A 14247-nucleotide genomic window follows, 5' to 3' on the forward strand; every position below is an offset into this window, starting at 1 on the left:
AGGGCCAGTGCCTTGGGAATAAGCGAAGGAACACATCTGATCAAATAGACGGTTCTGCATTTGTCCCACCCCCTCTACGCAGGAATGAAGACATCCACGGGAGCGTGCAAGGAACCCCATCTGCTGAGGAAGACACAACATTAATCCAGTCCAGCTTCTCGTGAGCCAAGACAGCTACATGCAGAGCTGCTCCACAGCCCCACTCTTTCTAGACATGATCGGCAAACCTCAGCAGAGCGTTCAGGCCAACTGTCCTCAGATCGTGACTGGTACGACCCAAAGAGAGTGAACTTCCCAGAATACTGTCACGTCCACAGTCAGAACCACAACTGTTCCCACCTTAGGAAACCCATTTTCCCCCGGTGACCTGCCCTTTGCATTCTGAGAACGTGAGAATGGCCCTGTCATCCGACATTTTGAGCTGGACATAATCCCGCAGGGAGCCCAAGTGGCCAACTTAAATGGCCTTAATAAATGGAGTCGTCATTTTAACTTGCAATAATGAGCAACCTAATGGTGTTTAATCCAGCATTCTGATTGTATTAGAACTTGCTTCTGCTCTGTGTGATGGGGGTAGGTCCCTCCCTCCATAGTTCTCGGGTCCTAAGAATGGCAAAGAGAAAAACAGACCGCAGAGGGGCCCCACAACGTGAAGAAAATGAGGCTGAGCTGCCAACCCAGAATATAATCAAGAACAAGTCGCAGCTGGTGGGAAGGGGTCCAGGGAAGGAGGGTGGGGTGGACTAGGCCCCACAAGAGGGGTCCAGCCAGGGGAGGGCTTTACTACATCTCACGGCAGCATAAAGGCAGCACCCCCCTGAGAAGAGCAGGGAAATGGAAATGGAGCTGAGGACAGACGGCAGTGGCAACAGAGAGTCAGGTAAGAGGGATGGAAGTCCTTCCACTTAACGATCCCACCAAGTCCCAGTCAGTGTCTGGTGTGGGAGGAGCAGGTCACGTGTGTGTCTGCACCTGTGTCTACACCTGTGTCTCTGTCTGTAGGTCTACACCTGTACCTGCGTCTATGTCTGTCTGCATCTCTATCTACATCTGCAACCACACGTGTGTATCAATGTTGACATCGGCACCTACGTCGACATCCGTAGCTACACCTGTATCTGTGCCTTTATCCAGGCTATTTGCATTCTCACCACAACATGATGAGGTAAGATCATCACTCCCAACAGATGAGAAAACCAAGCCCCTTGTAGCCACAGAGTGTCTGAGCAGAATTCACTCAGACTCAGGGTGACTCCAGTATCTCCCCCAAGTCTACTGGTTTAGCATAGATTGCGGGTGGGGCCAGTCCTGGTTTGCTCCCCTGACTGGGTGATTTAACACCCTGAAAGCACGCCTCACCCAGGGGGTGGGGATTTGGTGGATGAAGTCCTGGCCCCCTCACTCCACAACTGGGATATCTCTGAGGCAATCCCAGGCCTCCTTACCCCACACTCAGGATGACTCTGGGTGTTCTATATGATCTTCTAGCGCCTAACTGCCAGTTGCCCAGATGGAGACCTGCTGGACAAGAGCCCTCTATTTGTTGTGGGATTTTTTTAATTTTTAAAAAATGTATTTATTTATTTTGAGAGAGAGAGTGACCAAGCAGGAGAGGGGCAGAGAGGGGGCAGAGAGAATCCCAAGCAGGCTCATGCTGTCAGCATACAGCCTGACGTGGGGCTCGAACTCATGAACAGTGAGATCCTGACCTGATCTGAAACCAAGAGTCTGAAGCTTAACCAACTGAGCCACCCAGACACACCCATGAGCCCTTTATTTGTATTCCTCCCCTTCCTCTCTCACCTTCATGCCCCCTACTGGAGCTTCCCAGGACTGCCTCTCAAATAAGCTGTACCGGAGTCTATCTATCTCAGGGTCCCCTGGGGGAACCCGACTGAAGCTGACCATCTAAGAGATCCTCAGGGAAACAATCCGAGACCTCCAAGGCAGCAGCCAGAGAAATATCAAGAAAAAACCGTGAGCATTAGGGATGCTTCTAGAGGGAGGCTTCTAGCCAAATAACCTTTTTATCTGAGACACGAATGGCTGGCAAAACCAGTAACACTCATGCAATATGGTGAAAAGATCATTGGATCAATGGAAAAGCTACTGAAAATTACAAAAGTAAACCAGCAGGTATAAAGTTAAGATACATAATCAATAGTTTGTGTGTGTGTGTGCAGTCTGTGTGTGTGTGTGATATACACACACACACACACACACACACACACACTGCACACACACACACACACACAAATGAGACAGAAGGAATGATGGGTGACTTCTTCATATATATACTGTATGTCTTACATCATACAGTAAATGCTATCAAGAAAAAAGAAAACTAAATACTTAGGCATAAATTTAATAAGACATTCCCAAAACACAAGGAGAAAAACTATAAAAATCTAAAGGACAAAATAGGTTTCAGCAAATGCAAAAACATAACATGTTCTTGATTAGGAAAAGCAAAAATCATAAAAATGTCAGTCTTCCAAAAATTAATCTATAAACAAAATGTAATGACAACAAGAATCCCATTAGGGTTTTTTTTTTCTGGATCTAGAGAATCTTATTACAAAATTTATGAGGAAGGAAAAAACACCAGTGATAGCCAGAAAAACTTTAATAAAGAGAACCAAAGTGTAGAGGCTAGCCCTATAGGTTATTAACACATTCTATAAAACCTCTATGTTTAAAGAAGTATGGAATTGACATGTGAATACAAGGGAACAGAAGAGAAAATCCAGAAATATTCCCACTTCCACATACAAATTAATATACTTTATAATTTTTTTAATGTTTATTTATTATTGAGAGACAGAGAGACACAGAGCATGAGCAGGGGAGGGGCAGAGAGAGAGGGAGACACAGAATCCGAAGCAGGCTCCAGGCTCCAAGCTGTCAGCACAGAGCCCGACGTGGGGTTCGAACACAAAACCGCGAGATCATGACCTGAGTCGAAGTCAGACACTTAACCAACTGAGCCACCCAGGCACCCCGCAAATTAATATGCTCTAAAGGAGACATCATAAATCAGTGGAGGAAGGGGACTGACTTTTTAATAAGTGATACTGGCATATGGAAAAAGATAAAATTGGATCTATTCCCCACACTGTAGAGCAGAATGAATTCCAAATGGACCTGAGATTTAAATGTTGTAAATAAAATCACACACTACTATAGGAGAAAACATAGGTGAATTTCTCTATAACCTGAAAGTGGAGAAAACTTCCTAAGCATGATTAAAAATGCAGCAACAACAGGTGAAAGACAGGTACAACAGAGAACATAAACATAAAACTGGCAGCATGTTCTCCAACGTGGCAGCACCATTTTGCTTTCTGACTAGAAATGAATGAGAGTTCCAACATCACATCCTTTCCAGCATTTGGCATTGTCTCATCTCTTGGATTACGGCCATCCTACTGGGTGTGTGGCAGCGTTTTAATTTGCATCTCCCTAATGATTAATGATATTGAGCATCTTTTCATGTCCTCATTAGCCATTCATATAAGTTCTTTGGTGAAATGTCTATTTGAATCTTTTGCCCATTTTTAATTGAGTTGTGTTCTTCTTTTTGAGTTGTAAGAGCTATTTCGATAAAATCTGGATAGAAGTCTTTTATCAGATAATGGATTTGCAAATGTTTTCTCTTGGCCCATGGCTTTCCTTTTCTTTATGGGTTTCTTTTAAAGAGCAAAAGGTTTTAATTTTGGTAAAGTCCCAATTTATCAATTTTTTTCTTTTATGAGTCATGCTTTCAGTATCATATCTAGGATTATTTTTCACCTAACCTGAGGTCACAGAAATCTTTTCTTGTGTTTTCTTCTGAGCTTCACAGTCTTAGCTTTCACATTTAAGTCTACGGTGCATTTTAAATTAGCTTTTGTGTATGGTGTGAGGTAAGGGCCTAAGTTGATTTTTGGCACATGGATATCCAATTGTCCCAGCACTATTTTTGTTTGTTTTTGTTGTTGCTTTAAAAAAAGGCTATCCTTTTCCCCATTGAAGTATGCTTGCATGTTTGATTAAAATAAATTGACCATAAACATAAGACTTTATTTCTGGACTTCATATTTTTCTCTGTTTTCTGTCCTTATGCCAATACTATACTGTCTTGATTGCTACAGCTCTGTAGTAAATTCTGAAGTCAGGAACTATATGTCTTCCAACCTTGCCCTTATTTTCCAAAACTGTCTTGGCTATTCGAGGTCCTTTGTATTCCTATAAAAACTTCTAAGGTAAGTTTGACAATTTCTGCAATACCAACAACAAGAACAACAATAAAAATGCCTGCTGGGATTTTGATAGATGTTGCAGTGAGTCTAAAAATATATTTGGAAAGAACTGCCATCTTAACAATATCAAGTCTTCTAATCACTTCCAATCACAGAACATGGAGTGCTTCTCCGTTTATATAAATCTTTAATTTCTCTCAGTAAGACTTCATAGTACAGGTTTCACACTTTATAAATTAAATTATCTAAGTCCTTTATCCTTTTTGATGCTACTGTAAATGGAACTGTTTAATGTTTTTGTTTGTTTAAATATGGAATGCTTCACGAATTTGTGTGTCATCCTTGCATAGGGGCCATGCTGATCTTCTCTGTATCATTCCAATTTTAGTATATGTGCTGCCAAAGTGAGCACTGGAATTGTTTACTTTAAATTTCATTTTTAGATTGCTCATTTACACATTTCCACTTACATATAGATACACAGTTGATTTTTGTACGCTGATCCTGTATTCTGTGACCTTGATAAATTCGTGTATTAGTTCTAGTAAAATTTTTTTGCAGATTATTTAGGATCTTTTACATTTATAATCAAGTCACCTATGAATAGAGTTTTGCTTCCTCCTTTCCATTCTAGATGCGTTTTCTTTTTCTTCCCTTATTGCACTGGCTAGAACCTCCAGTACAATGTTGAATAGAAATGGTGAGAATAAACAACCCTGTCTTGCTCCTCATCTTAGGAGGAAAACAACCAGTTTCACCATGAAGTATGATGTGAGCTGTGTCAAAGATTTTAAATCATATAAAAAGGACATGGGGGGTGGGGGCAGGGGGCCTGGGTGGCTCAGTCAGTTAAGTGTTGGACTCTTGATCTCAGCTCAGGTCTTGATCTCACAGTTGTGAGTTCAAGCCCCCTGTTGGGCTCCACACTAGGTGTGAAGCCTACTTAAAAAAAAAAAAAAAAAAAAAAGACTTGGGAATCAACTTGAAGAAGCTCCTACTGACCAAAAATGGGCCAATTTAAGCATCAATAAGAATAGCAACTGCTTTGAGTTAAAAAACGTTAAATATGTTTAAATCCATGAGTTCATAATGAACCTAAAGCACACAAACAAAAAACTAATTGATCATTGTTAGAGGAGGCTCCTGACCTAATACATTATTTTGAAAACTGAAGAAGTATAAGGAGGAAGAATCAGGCATTTATCTTACCTTTCCTGTATAAACTGTTCCTTTGAGTTAGCAAATTGCAAAAGAGAGGACTTTCTCTATAAAAGTATTCCCGCCAATAAATGAAGAAGTGAGAGAATTAAAACATTACCATTTTGCAACCTCTAATAATTAATGAATCATCAATTAATGACTGACATCACAAAAGAGAAACAACCAGATAGAATGTATCCCTGATAGAAGAATACTTTGTGGTAGGGGAAAAAAAAGTTTTTTAAAAAGGAATTTAAAATTATTCAGACCTCCTGATCTACCACTTTATAAGGTCCACGGAGGACAGAAGAACATGGTAAAGGGAACCATGGGGATGCTGTCAGCAAAATCCAGACTGTGGGAAACCACAGGGCAGATAGATGACCTGGATTCTTCAATGAATTCAGTGAAAAAGAGAGTAAGAGAATGCTAGAGTAGGAATATATAGATTAAAAGAGACAAAAAAACAAAAAAAAATTACAGCGTTTGTGAAACAACTGGAACAGTGATTGGATGTTTAACAATATCTAGAATTATTAATTTTTTTTTTAATTTTTTTTTCAACGTTTATTTATTTTTGGGACAGAGAGAGACAGAGCATGAACGGGGGAGGGGCAGAGAGAGAGGGAGACACAGAATCGGAAACAGGCTCCAGGCTCTGAGCCATCAGCCCAGAGCCTGACGCGGGGCTCGAACTCACGGACCGCGAGATCGTGACCTGGCTGAAGTCGGACGCTTAACCGACTGCGCCACCCAGGCGCCCCTAGAATTATTAATTTTTAAGTGAAATTGTAGTGCAGGAGTATGTTTTTAAAAAGAGACCTTATATTTTAGAGATATATACTAAAACATTTACTGATGAAATTGTATAGTGTCTACAATATGCTTCATGACAATGTGTGTGGTGGGAGGAGGAAACGTGAATGAAACAAGACTGGCCATGTGTTGACTACAGTTGAAAGTGGATGATAAGTATATAGGAGTTTATTACACTAGCCTGTCTATATTTGTAGATGTTTGAAATTTTCCATAATAGGAAGTTAAAAAAAAAAAAGATGATCATGGGATTTGAAGTGAGCTCTAGGTTACATCTTAAAGCTTGGCTCAACTCCTTATGAGCTGTGTGACCTTGAACAAATTACTTGATCCCTCTGTTGTAGCAGACATAATGTATGAGAGGTGCCCAGCATGCCACCCACCACGTAATATGTGTTCTTCATGACTAATAACGATAAGAAATGTGGCCCCTTTTTGTAGGGGCCTCTGCCAGGGACAATGATGGAGGGATTTAGGGTGTAATGAAATGGCACGTTGTAGGGTGCAGCTGGAAAATTCACCCAGGGGAGAGGCTGTCTGTCTGTAAGCACTGAGGCACACACCTCATCTGCCACTTTAAGGCAAAATACATTTTTCAAATTAGGTACATTGAAGACAATCAGTAAATGAAGATCAGAGGGGGGATATGTTCTTGAGAGGTTTCGTGTGTGGATATTAAAGAGGAATTTATGGAGCCACAGGGGGCTGCAGCCAACGCTAGGTTAATCCTACAAAAGGAATGGTCTAGATACTCTTTCCAGTGCTTGAGTCTAACTTTAGAAATCAGTGTCCCCTAAACAGCTCAGGTCCATGGCCCTTCCTCCTAGAACCCTCCCTTCCCCACTAACAGATCACTTCCAGGACCTTGACAGCCACCTGAAATTCCATGCAGACAACTGAGAACCAGCCCGCTACCCCAGCATCCATGGGCTTCCTCAGGTCTCTCGTCAGCCCCTTTCTGGCCTGGCCTAGTGGCAGCTGACTTTGTGCTGTCAGCTCTGTTCTGGCTGACTGTCTACTGTCCCACTGAAGTCATACAATATGTCCCTGTGGCTTCCCTTGGAGAAGAGAATGGATGATGTCCTCATTCCCAGTAAGACTCCATAAGCAGTGTCTGGATGGCTTCTAAACAGTGAGCATCTCCAGAGAGTCCCTTTTTGCAGCTAGAACCCAAACCTGGGTAGGTTCCCCCTTTCTCCTCCCCTTCTATTCATTGCCCTTGGTCCCAACCCTCACACCAGGAGGCACAGAGAAGGGCCCAGGTGAAGGGAAATGCAATTCCTGCAGTTCCAATGGCCTCCAAACCTGACCCCAAATGTGAAACGGGCTCCTGTGACAAGGCACAACATGTAGTGTCCTAGAGCAGGAATGCTGTTCCCAAGGCCAGTGTGGAATCTCCGTTCCAGTGGGCAGTTAAGAAAAGAGAAACACCACTCTTCACTGCCGCTTACACACGCGTACCCACAACTTTCCTTCTGATCTTTCCAACACAGAATGACCTGATTGAAATGCACCATTAGAAGTGTGTGGCCTAGGGGCCCCTGGGTGGCTCAGTCAGTTGAGTATCCAACGTCGGCTCGGGTCATGATCCCACGGTTCATGGGTTCGAGCCCCACGTTGGGCTCTGTGCTGACAGCTCAGAGCCTGGAGCCTGTTTTGGATTCTGTGTCTCCCTCTCTCTCTGTCCCTTCCCCACTCGCGCTCTGTCTCCCTCTGTCTCAAAAATAAATAAACGTTTTAAAAAATTATTAAAAAAAAAAAAAAAAGAAGTGCATGGCCTAGTTCAAAATGCCCATAATAAGCATGACAACAACTGCTATGACAAGAGTGGCCACCTCTCTGGCATTTTTGAATGTCAGATGCAGGCAAAGCCCTTCCCTCCCACTTCTCATTTTAATCCCACAACAACTATAGTAGGTGAATACTGTTGTCGTCATCTTACAAATGAGAAGTACACAGAGAAGGGAATTAACTTTCCCAAGGTCACACAGCTGGTAAGGACAGAACCAGTGAACCAGCCCACTGTCCCCCCTTCCTGGCATTTTGCTACAAATCCCTGGCACATGCCCCAGTGTACCCTCTCTCCTTCTCTAGCAGCAACCCAGGGCACTTTCAGAGCCCACGTTTCCTCTCACAGCAGAACATTTCATATAAAGGGAGGATCATTTGAGCCTGATTTAAAATGTTCCTTTAGCCCTTCCTTTTGTTGCAAGGAGAGGAAAGGAATCTGGAAAAGGAATGTCTCCCCTGCTTATCTCCCTTGCACACAGACCCAGCGAGAGTGGTAATTGATGGCTGGAGCACAGCAAGGTTGATAGGATGCCAAACGGAACCCCAAGAAGCCACGGCGACAGCCCAAATCTCATGGACAGGAGCTGCTTTATTAACTTTCAATCTGGTGTTTTCTTCTGACTTGTTTATAGGGTCTGCACGATTTGGGGGACAAGGAGCAGGAAAGCTGGTGGGGAGCACCCCGTGTCCTCCCCTCCTCCGTACCCCCCCCCCAAGCCTGGCCACTGCAAGCCATTTATGGAATGATAGGGAAGAAAGGGCTGTCAGGCCCGGCCCAGGCTGCTATCTGCCAGATATGAAAACCAATTGCTTTTCATAATAAATTCCAGCTGGAGCCATAGAAATAATAGGGACCGGGAGAAGGTAACACCAATTTGCTTTATTTGATTAGCTCCTTCTTGGGCGGTCCAACCCCAGCTTCTTTTCATTAAAATAAGGGCAAATTGAAAAATCGTAAAAGAGGCTTTCTTATCAAGAAACAAACGATTGGGTAGATTCGTGTGCCCAGAAGCCCCCGTCCGCCACGGGGCGTCAGTGCCAGCACCTGCTGGTGCTGTTCTACAGGAGCAGACCCCCAGGGCCTCCGTTTGAGGGTGCTTCTCCGGAATAAAGGTGGAAACAGCACCAGCACTGCCCAGCAGTGAGTACTGGGTGCCACCCGTCTCCGGCAGGCCCCCCTAAACCCGAGGACGGGCCAGGCCAGGGCAACCTCGGGGGATGGGCACCGGACTGTCATGTCCACAGGCCAGGACACCTCTGTGGGGGTCTGAAAGCAGGGTGAGGGACAGCTCAGGCTGCCAGAACTCGGAGGCAGAAGCCAATTCACTAAATGCAGCCTCCTAACCATAGGTTTGTTCGTATCAGCTGAGGCTGGCGGTCACCGAGAAGATACAGCCCATATGACCAGGAATCACTACCCAGAAAGTCTGCAGGGACTCATTAATGGCTCCCTTCCTAGAGCTCCCAGGGCACTCGGCTTGAAATTCCATTATGACATTCAGTGATTTATTCAATTAATATTTATTGAGCAGCTATTACGGGCCAAGCATTGGTGCAAGGCGCCGTAGGTGCTGTTGTGAACAGAAGCGTCCAAAGCGCTGCCTGTGTAAGGCCTGCTGTCTGGTCGGGGAGGTAGAAGGAGTCACTTGGGGGCTTCAGAAGACCACGCTCCAGTGGGGGGGACAGGAGGCAACATGGGAGCATGTCCTATAACAGCTGGCTATGATGTGGGACGGGCCAGCCCGGAGACCTCTCTTCCCAGAAGCGTAAGCGAAGGCCGGGGCTCAGCCAGGAAGGCTCCCAGGAAAGAAAGCAACAGCAGCAAGGTCAGTGGCCCGAGAAGCATACTGGCAGGCAGAGAGTAGGTGGGGGTGCAGGCAGGGGGTGAGGCCCAAGAGCCTGGCAGACCTGGGTCTAGGGAGCATGGATTTTGCTCTAAGTGGGAATGAAAGACACAAATGAAGCACATAGTAGGATGGCATCAATGGCAATGAAGAAATGAGGAGCCTGGACGGTCACACAAGCATGGCACGAGGCATGAGACAACATAAAGTAACTCCATCAACGCAGCCGCAGCAAACAGCGAAGAAACAGCACAGGGCCCACGTAGGGAGGCTTCGTCTAGGTTGGGGCAGTTGGCGGGGAGGTGCCCCAAACCCCACCCCCCACCCCCTCTGAGAATTCTGAACTTCACCTTCGCAGGGACGGGAAGCGACGAAAGGGCTCTGAGCAGAGAAGCAGGGTGGTCACTTGGCCTTGGTGTGCCAGGCTCACCCAGACCGCCTCTACCTTCTCTACCTGCCACAGCGACATGTAAAGAGTGAACGCTCTGTAAATGCTCCATCAAACGAGTGAGTTAATCAAGGAACTCAGTGGCTAGAACAAAGGAAGTCTTCTCCTTTGTCTTGAAAACACACAGAAAGCACCACTTACATTTCAAGTGTTGGGTCAGTGACGAAGCAGAAGATAAAGGGAAGACAGAACATACGGAGTCACCTTTCTTTGGGTTCAGCACTGCTGGAAAGAAAGAGAACCTTCCATCCCTGCTACCCGGTGCAGCCCAGGTTACGGGAGCCTGAGCCCAGTGAAGCAAAAAGACTATCGCTCAAAAGCCACCGGCATCTGGGTCATGTTTGACCCCACTGACATCTCATTTGGCTAAAATCCGTGCCCCTAAATAGAGCCTGGCACTTCTACAGACCCTCACTTGTCACATTCCAACACCGATATTTTATTAATAATCCAATGTAAATCTGAGAGAAAATTAATGTGTCACCTCCTAGCAGGAAGGACTAAACATCTCAATGTGACGGTCTGTTAGAGTTGTCATTTATCATTAGCATGCAATTCAAGGCAAGCGTCCCACATTCTGGTGGGAGCGTTCGAGACAATGAATCTCTGGGAATTAGCTTCTGGTCCAATTATTCCTGTTTTTCCCCCCACCTACCTAGGAGATAAATTCTGTCTCGGTGGGAGGAAAAAAAAAAAGAAGAAAAGCAGGAGGAGGGAGTTTGCTCTTCTCCTTCCTGGGTGAAATCAATTTTTCTCAAGGAGACAAGGCAATATTCATTTTGTGAGAAGGGAATAAGGCTGTACGCTAAAGGCCAATAAATGGAGCCGTTCTGATGAAAACTTCCTCAAATCAAATGTAGGGGAACCTCTTAATGGGCTTTGTTCTTCTTTTCCATAATCCATAACTATTAAGAGAAAGATGGGCAGACAGAAGATCCGCCAAGGGGGAGCTGTGTAAACGCCAGGCAGGGCCACCTTCCAGGGGACATCCAGAGAGGTCACTGTAAACCCTGGTCTCTCCTGCTCTCCACACGCTTCCTGGGGCTCCCTCCTGCCAGGCACTGCTGTCAGCTCTCAGGATCCACTGACAGGCATGTCCTGGTCCTCAGGGAGCTTATAGTCTAGCAAGGGAATCCATCAATAAACAAACTAATAACAGACAAGTGTTCTACAGAAAAGAACCCAAGATAGAAATGCTGTGCATTAAAATAGAATTGTTTTGTCTAGTAACTTTTTTTTTTTTTTCAATCTTTGGTGGAAAACGTAAAAATGCTCTCTAGAGTAAATCATGTTTCTGGCTCCAAAGCAAACAGAATGGCCGGGGTGAAGGCTGGTTTCTCCCGCCAGTGGGAGCCGGGCAGGAATAACCGGGGAGCCCAGGGCCAGCCCTGCCCAGGCTAACCGCACCATCCAGCACGGGTGCGACCAGGGACCGGGGTCCCAGGCGCCCTGGCTCAGACGCCACAAATAGAACTGAGGAGACCATCCCTACAGGTGCAGGTCAACTTTGGCCGGCAGGCGGGGGCCAAGGGAAACCGCACTGAGACCCAGAGGACTTCAACGGGCCCTGCTCTGTCTGCGGGGCCAACCACCACGGGGGAGTTGTCTCCTCACGGTGCCGGCCCGAGCACACCTTCTGCCAGCACCGTGTATGTCACCCACTGTGACCCCTGGCAGGCTGAGCTGCCCCTGCTCCCGGAGCCTCTGTGAGGGTGGGGGTCCTGCTGGTCTGTTTGAGCTACAGAAGCAGCTACAGAAGCAGCTGGTCTGTTTGAGCTACAGAAGCAGCTCCTACCCACACAACCCTGTCGGGTAGCTGCCATTAGCTTCCCATTTTGCAGAGGAAGAGACCACATCTGAGAGGTGACAAAAGCCTCCAGGTCACAGAGCTGCCAGCTGAAGACCCTAGCCAGCCCCTGGTCTGTCAGATTCGGAGGGGAGCCACCACTGCCTCCCCGACCCATCTCATCATTCAGCAGTCACACCCCTGACCCTGACCGAAAACTGCACACTGCCCTTGCGTCAGCTGAATGCGTGATGACCACCGGGGGCCCATGAGGCCTGAGACCCTCCCCACCCAGCCGGCTGGCCCCCTGTCTTCCTCTCTCCTGCCTGCCCTCCCTCTCCAGACCCAGCCCAGACAGCTTTTGCTACCTCCCGACTTCAAACCCACCCTCACAGGGTGGAGATGTGGCCTGCTCAGATCCCCCAGAGGGCCTGAGCTGAGGCTGCCTGACCCGCCCAGAGGGGGCGCCCTTGGAGGCTCTCACTCGACAGCAGACTCTAGGGCACCCTGAGTTGGAGCCCCTCCCTGCCACATGACCAAATCTGCCTCTTCATTTTGAGTGCAGGTGCCTAGGGACACAGGGCTGGCTCCTATTCGGCCTGCCTCATGACAGGCACTAAAAGGTCCCTCCTGTCCCGTTGCTGAAGCCCCACCAGAAGTAGGCATGGAGTCAAGTCATTCTAAGCTCAGAGAGGAAACTTCGAGAAGGAGAGACGCTGTCTGCCCATGGGACAGGCCTTCATGGCCATAGCCCTGGGCTCTTAAAGAAGTCACGGGCACCAGCTCTCTGTGCCCAACTGACGTGGAGCCCAGGGGCTGCGGGTGCCTCCCAAAATCATCTCAGCTGCCCTTCACCTGGGCTGAGAAATGATGACTTTCTCCCCAGTCTCTGCAGCTCAGGCTCCCAGGCGGAGAAGCCTGGGTGATAACCTCCACCCAAGGCCAGGACCTGTGGCTGCCACCTCCATTCCGACACAAACGATGATTTTCTCCCACACAGAAGACCACAGACCCCAGTAAGCGCTGCTGGGATTAATAACAGAATCAGGGAAATGACCTTTGGTGCAGATGGAGGGGTGATGAGGCAGAGAGATTCAGGGGGATGTTCCAGATGGCAGGAGACAGGCAGTGAAGGCGCTTTTCCATGAGCAACCGCCAGCCCGGGGAGGGCTGCGGGGAAGCGGGGTGGGCCCAGAGGAGCTGTCAGTGGGGACACAGGGATGCTAAGCATCCCCGAGTGTCTGGGGCCAGAGTAGAACCTGCTAGGTTCCCTCAAAGATATCTTCCTCCCCGCCACCCCGCATCCCTGCCCCTAACCCTCTTTCCTGCTTCCCGGAAGCGCCCTTTAATTGGCCAGGGCTCCTCCAGGTGGTCTCCCAAGGCTCTGCAACCAAAGCCCAAAAGTTCATGAATCATGAAACTGCTACCTCCAAACCAGAGTTCTGGGGGCACCAGAGTACCAGGTGATGCTTTCCCCAGGTTGGAGGGAGGGCACCCTCCTTCTGGGCACCCAGCTCCAGAATCTTCCATAGGCTCACACCTCGGGCGCCTTCCCGCCTGGCTGCACAGGTCCAGTCCCTGAAATTGAAGGGCCCCTGGGCATTATCTACTGGGGCCTCAGAGGGTCATTCTTTGGGCCCCAACCAGCTCAAAGGCCCCATGAGAAATACTTGGATGAAAGCAAGGCCAAATACCAGTGTCCCCATCTTTATCAGCACTTAGTGGTGGCCTGTTTTCTTCCTCTCACCTACCTCTATTTCCAATTCGTCTACAGTAAACGTATACTGTTTTACAGTAAGACAGAAAAGGAAACTCTTGTCATTGAAAAGTTTAATTTGGGGGGAGGCTTAAGCTGTTCCCTGCCACCTTTGCATAGGCTCTGCACCTCTCTAGGTCCACACTCCTGCCCCTTTCCCTCCTCTCCCCTTCTTCACCCACCCACTGGACCCCCCCGTGGCCCCTGCTCCTCACCCTGCCCCAACCTCTGGCACTTAAGGGTTTCGTGCTCCTAGTCTTGCCCTCTTGGGCCCTTGAGAATGGAGGCCGTGTGTCACCAACCTCTGTGGACTTCCGTAAAACCCCACTCTGTGAGCATTGGGCTTCCGCAGGTGACTGAGGCAT

The 14247-nt window shown here is 47.3% G+C and overlaps 1 protein-coding gene and 1 non-coding gene across 2 annotated transcripts in view; both read right to left on the bottom strand.

The window, feature by feature from the left end:
- The window catches only part of CAMTA1 (calmodulin binding transcription activator 1), an 852027-nt gene that overhangs the window by 429194 nt on the left and 408586 nt on the right, over positions 1-14247 (bottom strand). The window lies entirely within an intron of this gene.
- LOC124516704 (U6 spliceosomal RNA) lies at positions 4547-4653 on the bottom strand. The gene has a single exon (XR_006963113.1). It is a non-coding gene; the product is annotated as a U6 spliceosomal RNA (small nuclear RNA).

This window comes from Lynx rufus, unplaced genomic scaffold (genome assembly GCF_022079265.1).
Source record: "Lynx rufus isolate CCGP_SWC_20201006 ecotype Redwood Valley unplaced genomic scaffold, mLynRuf1.p SCAF_2, whole genome shotgun sequence".
Classification (NCBI taxonomy): domain Eukaryota; kingdom Metazoa; phylum Chordata; class Mammalia; order Carnivora; family Felidae; genus Lynx; species Lynx rufus.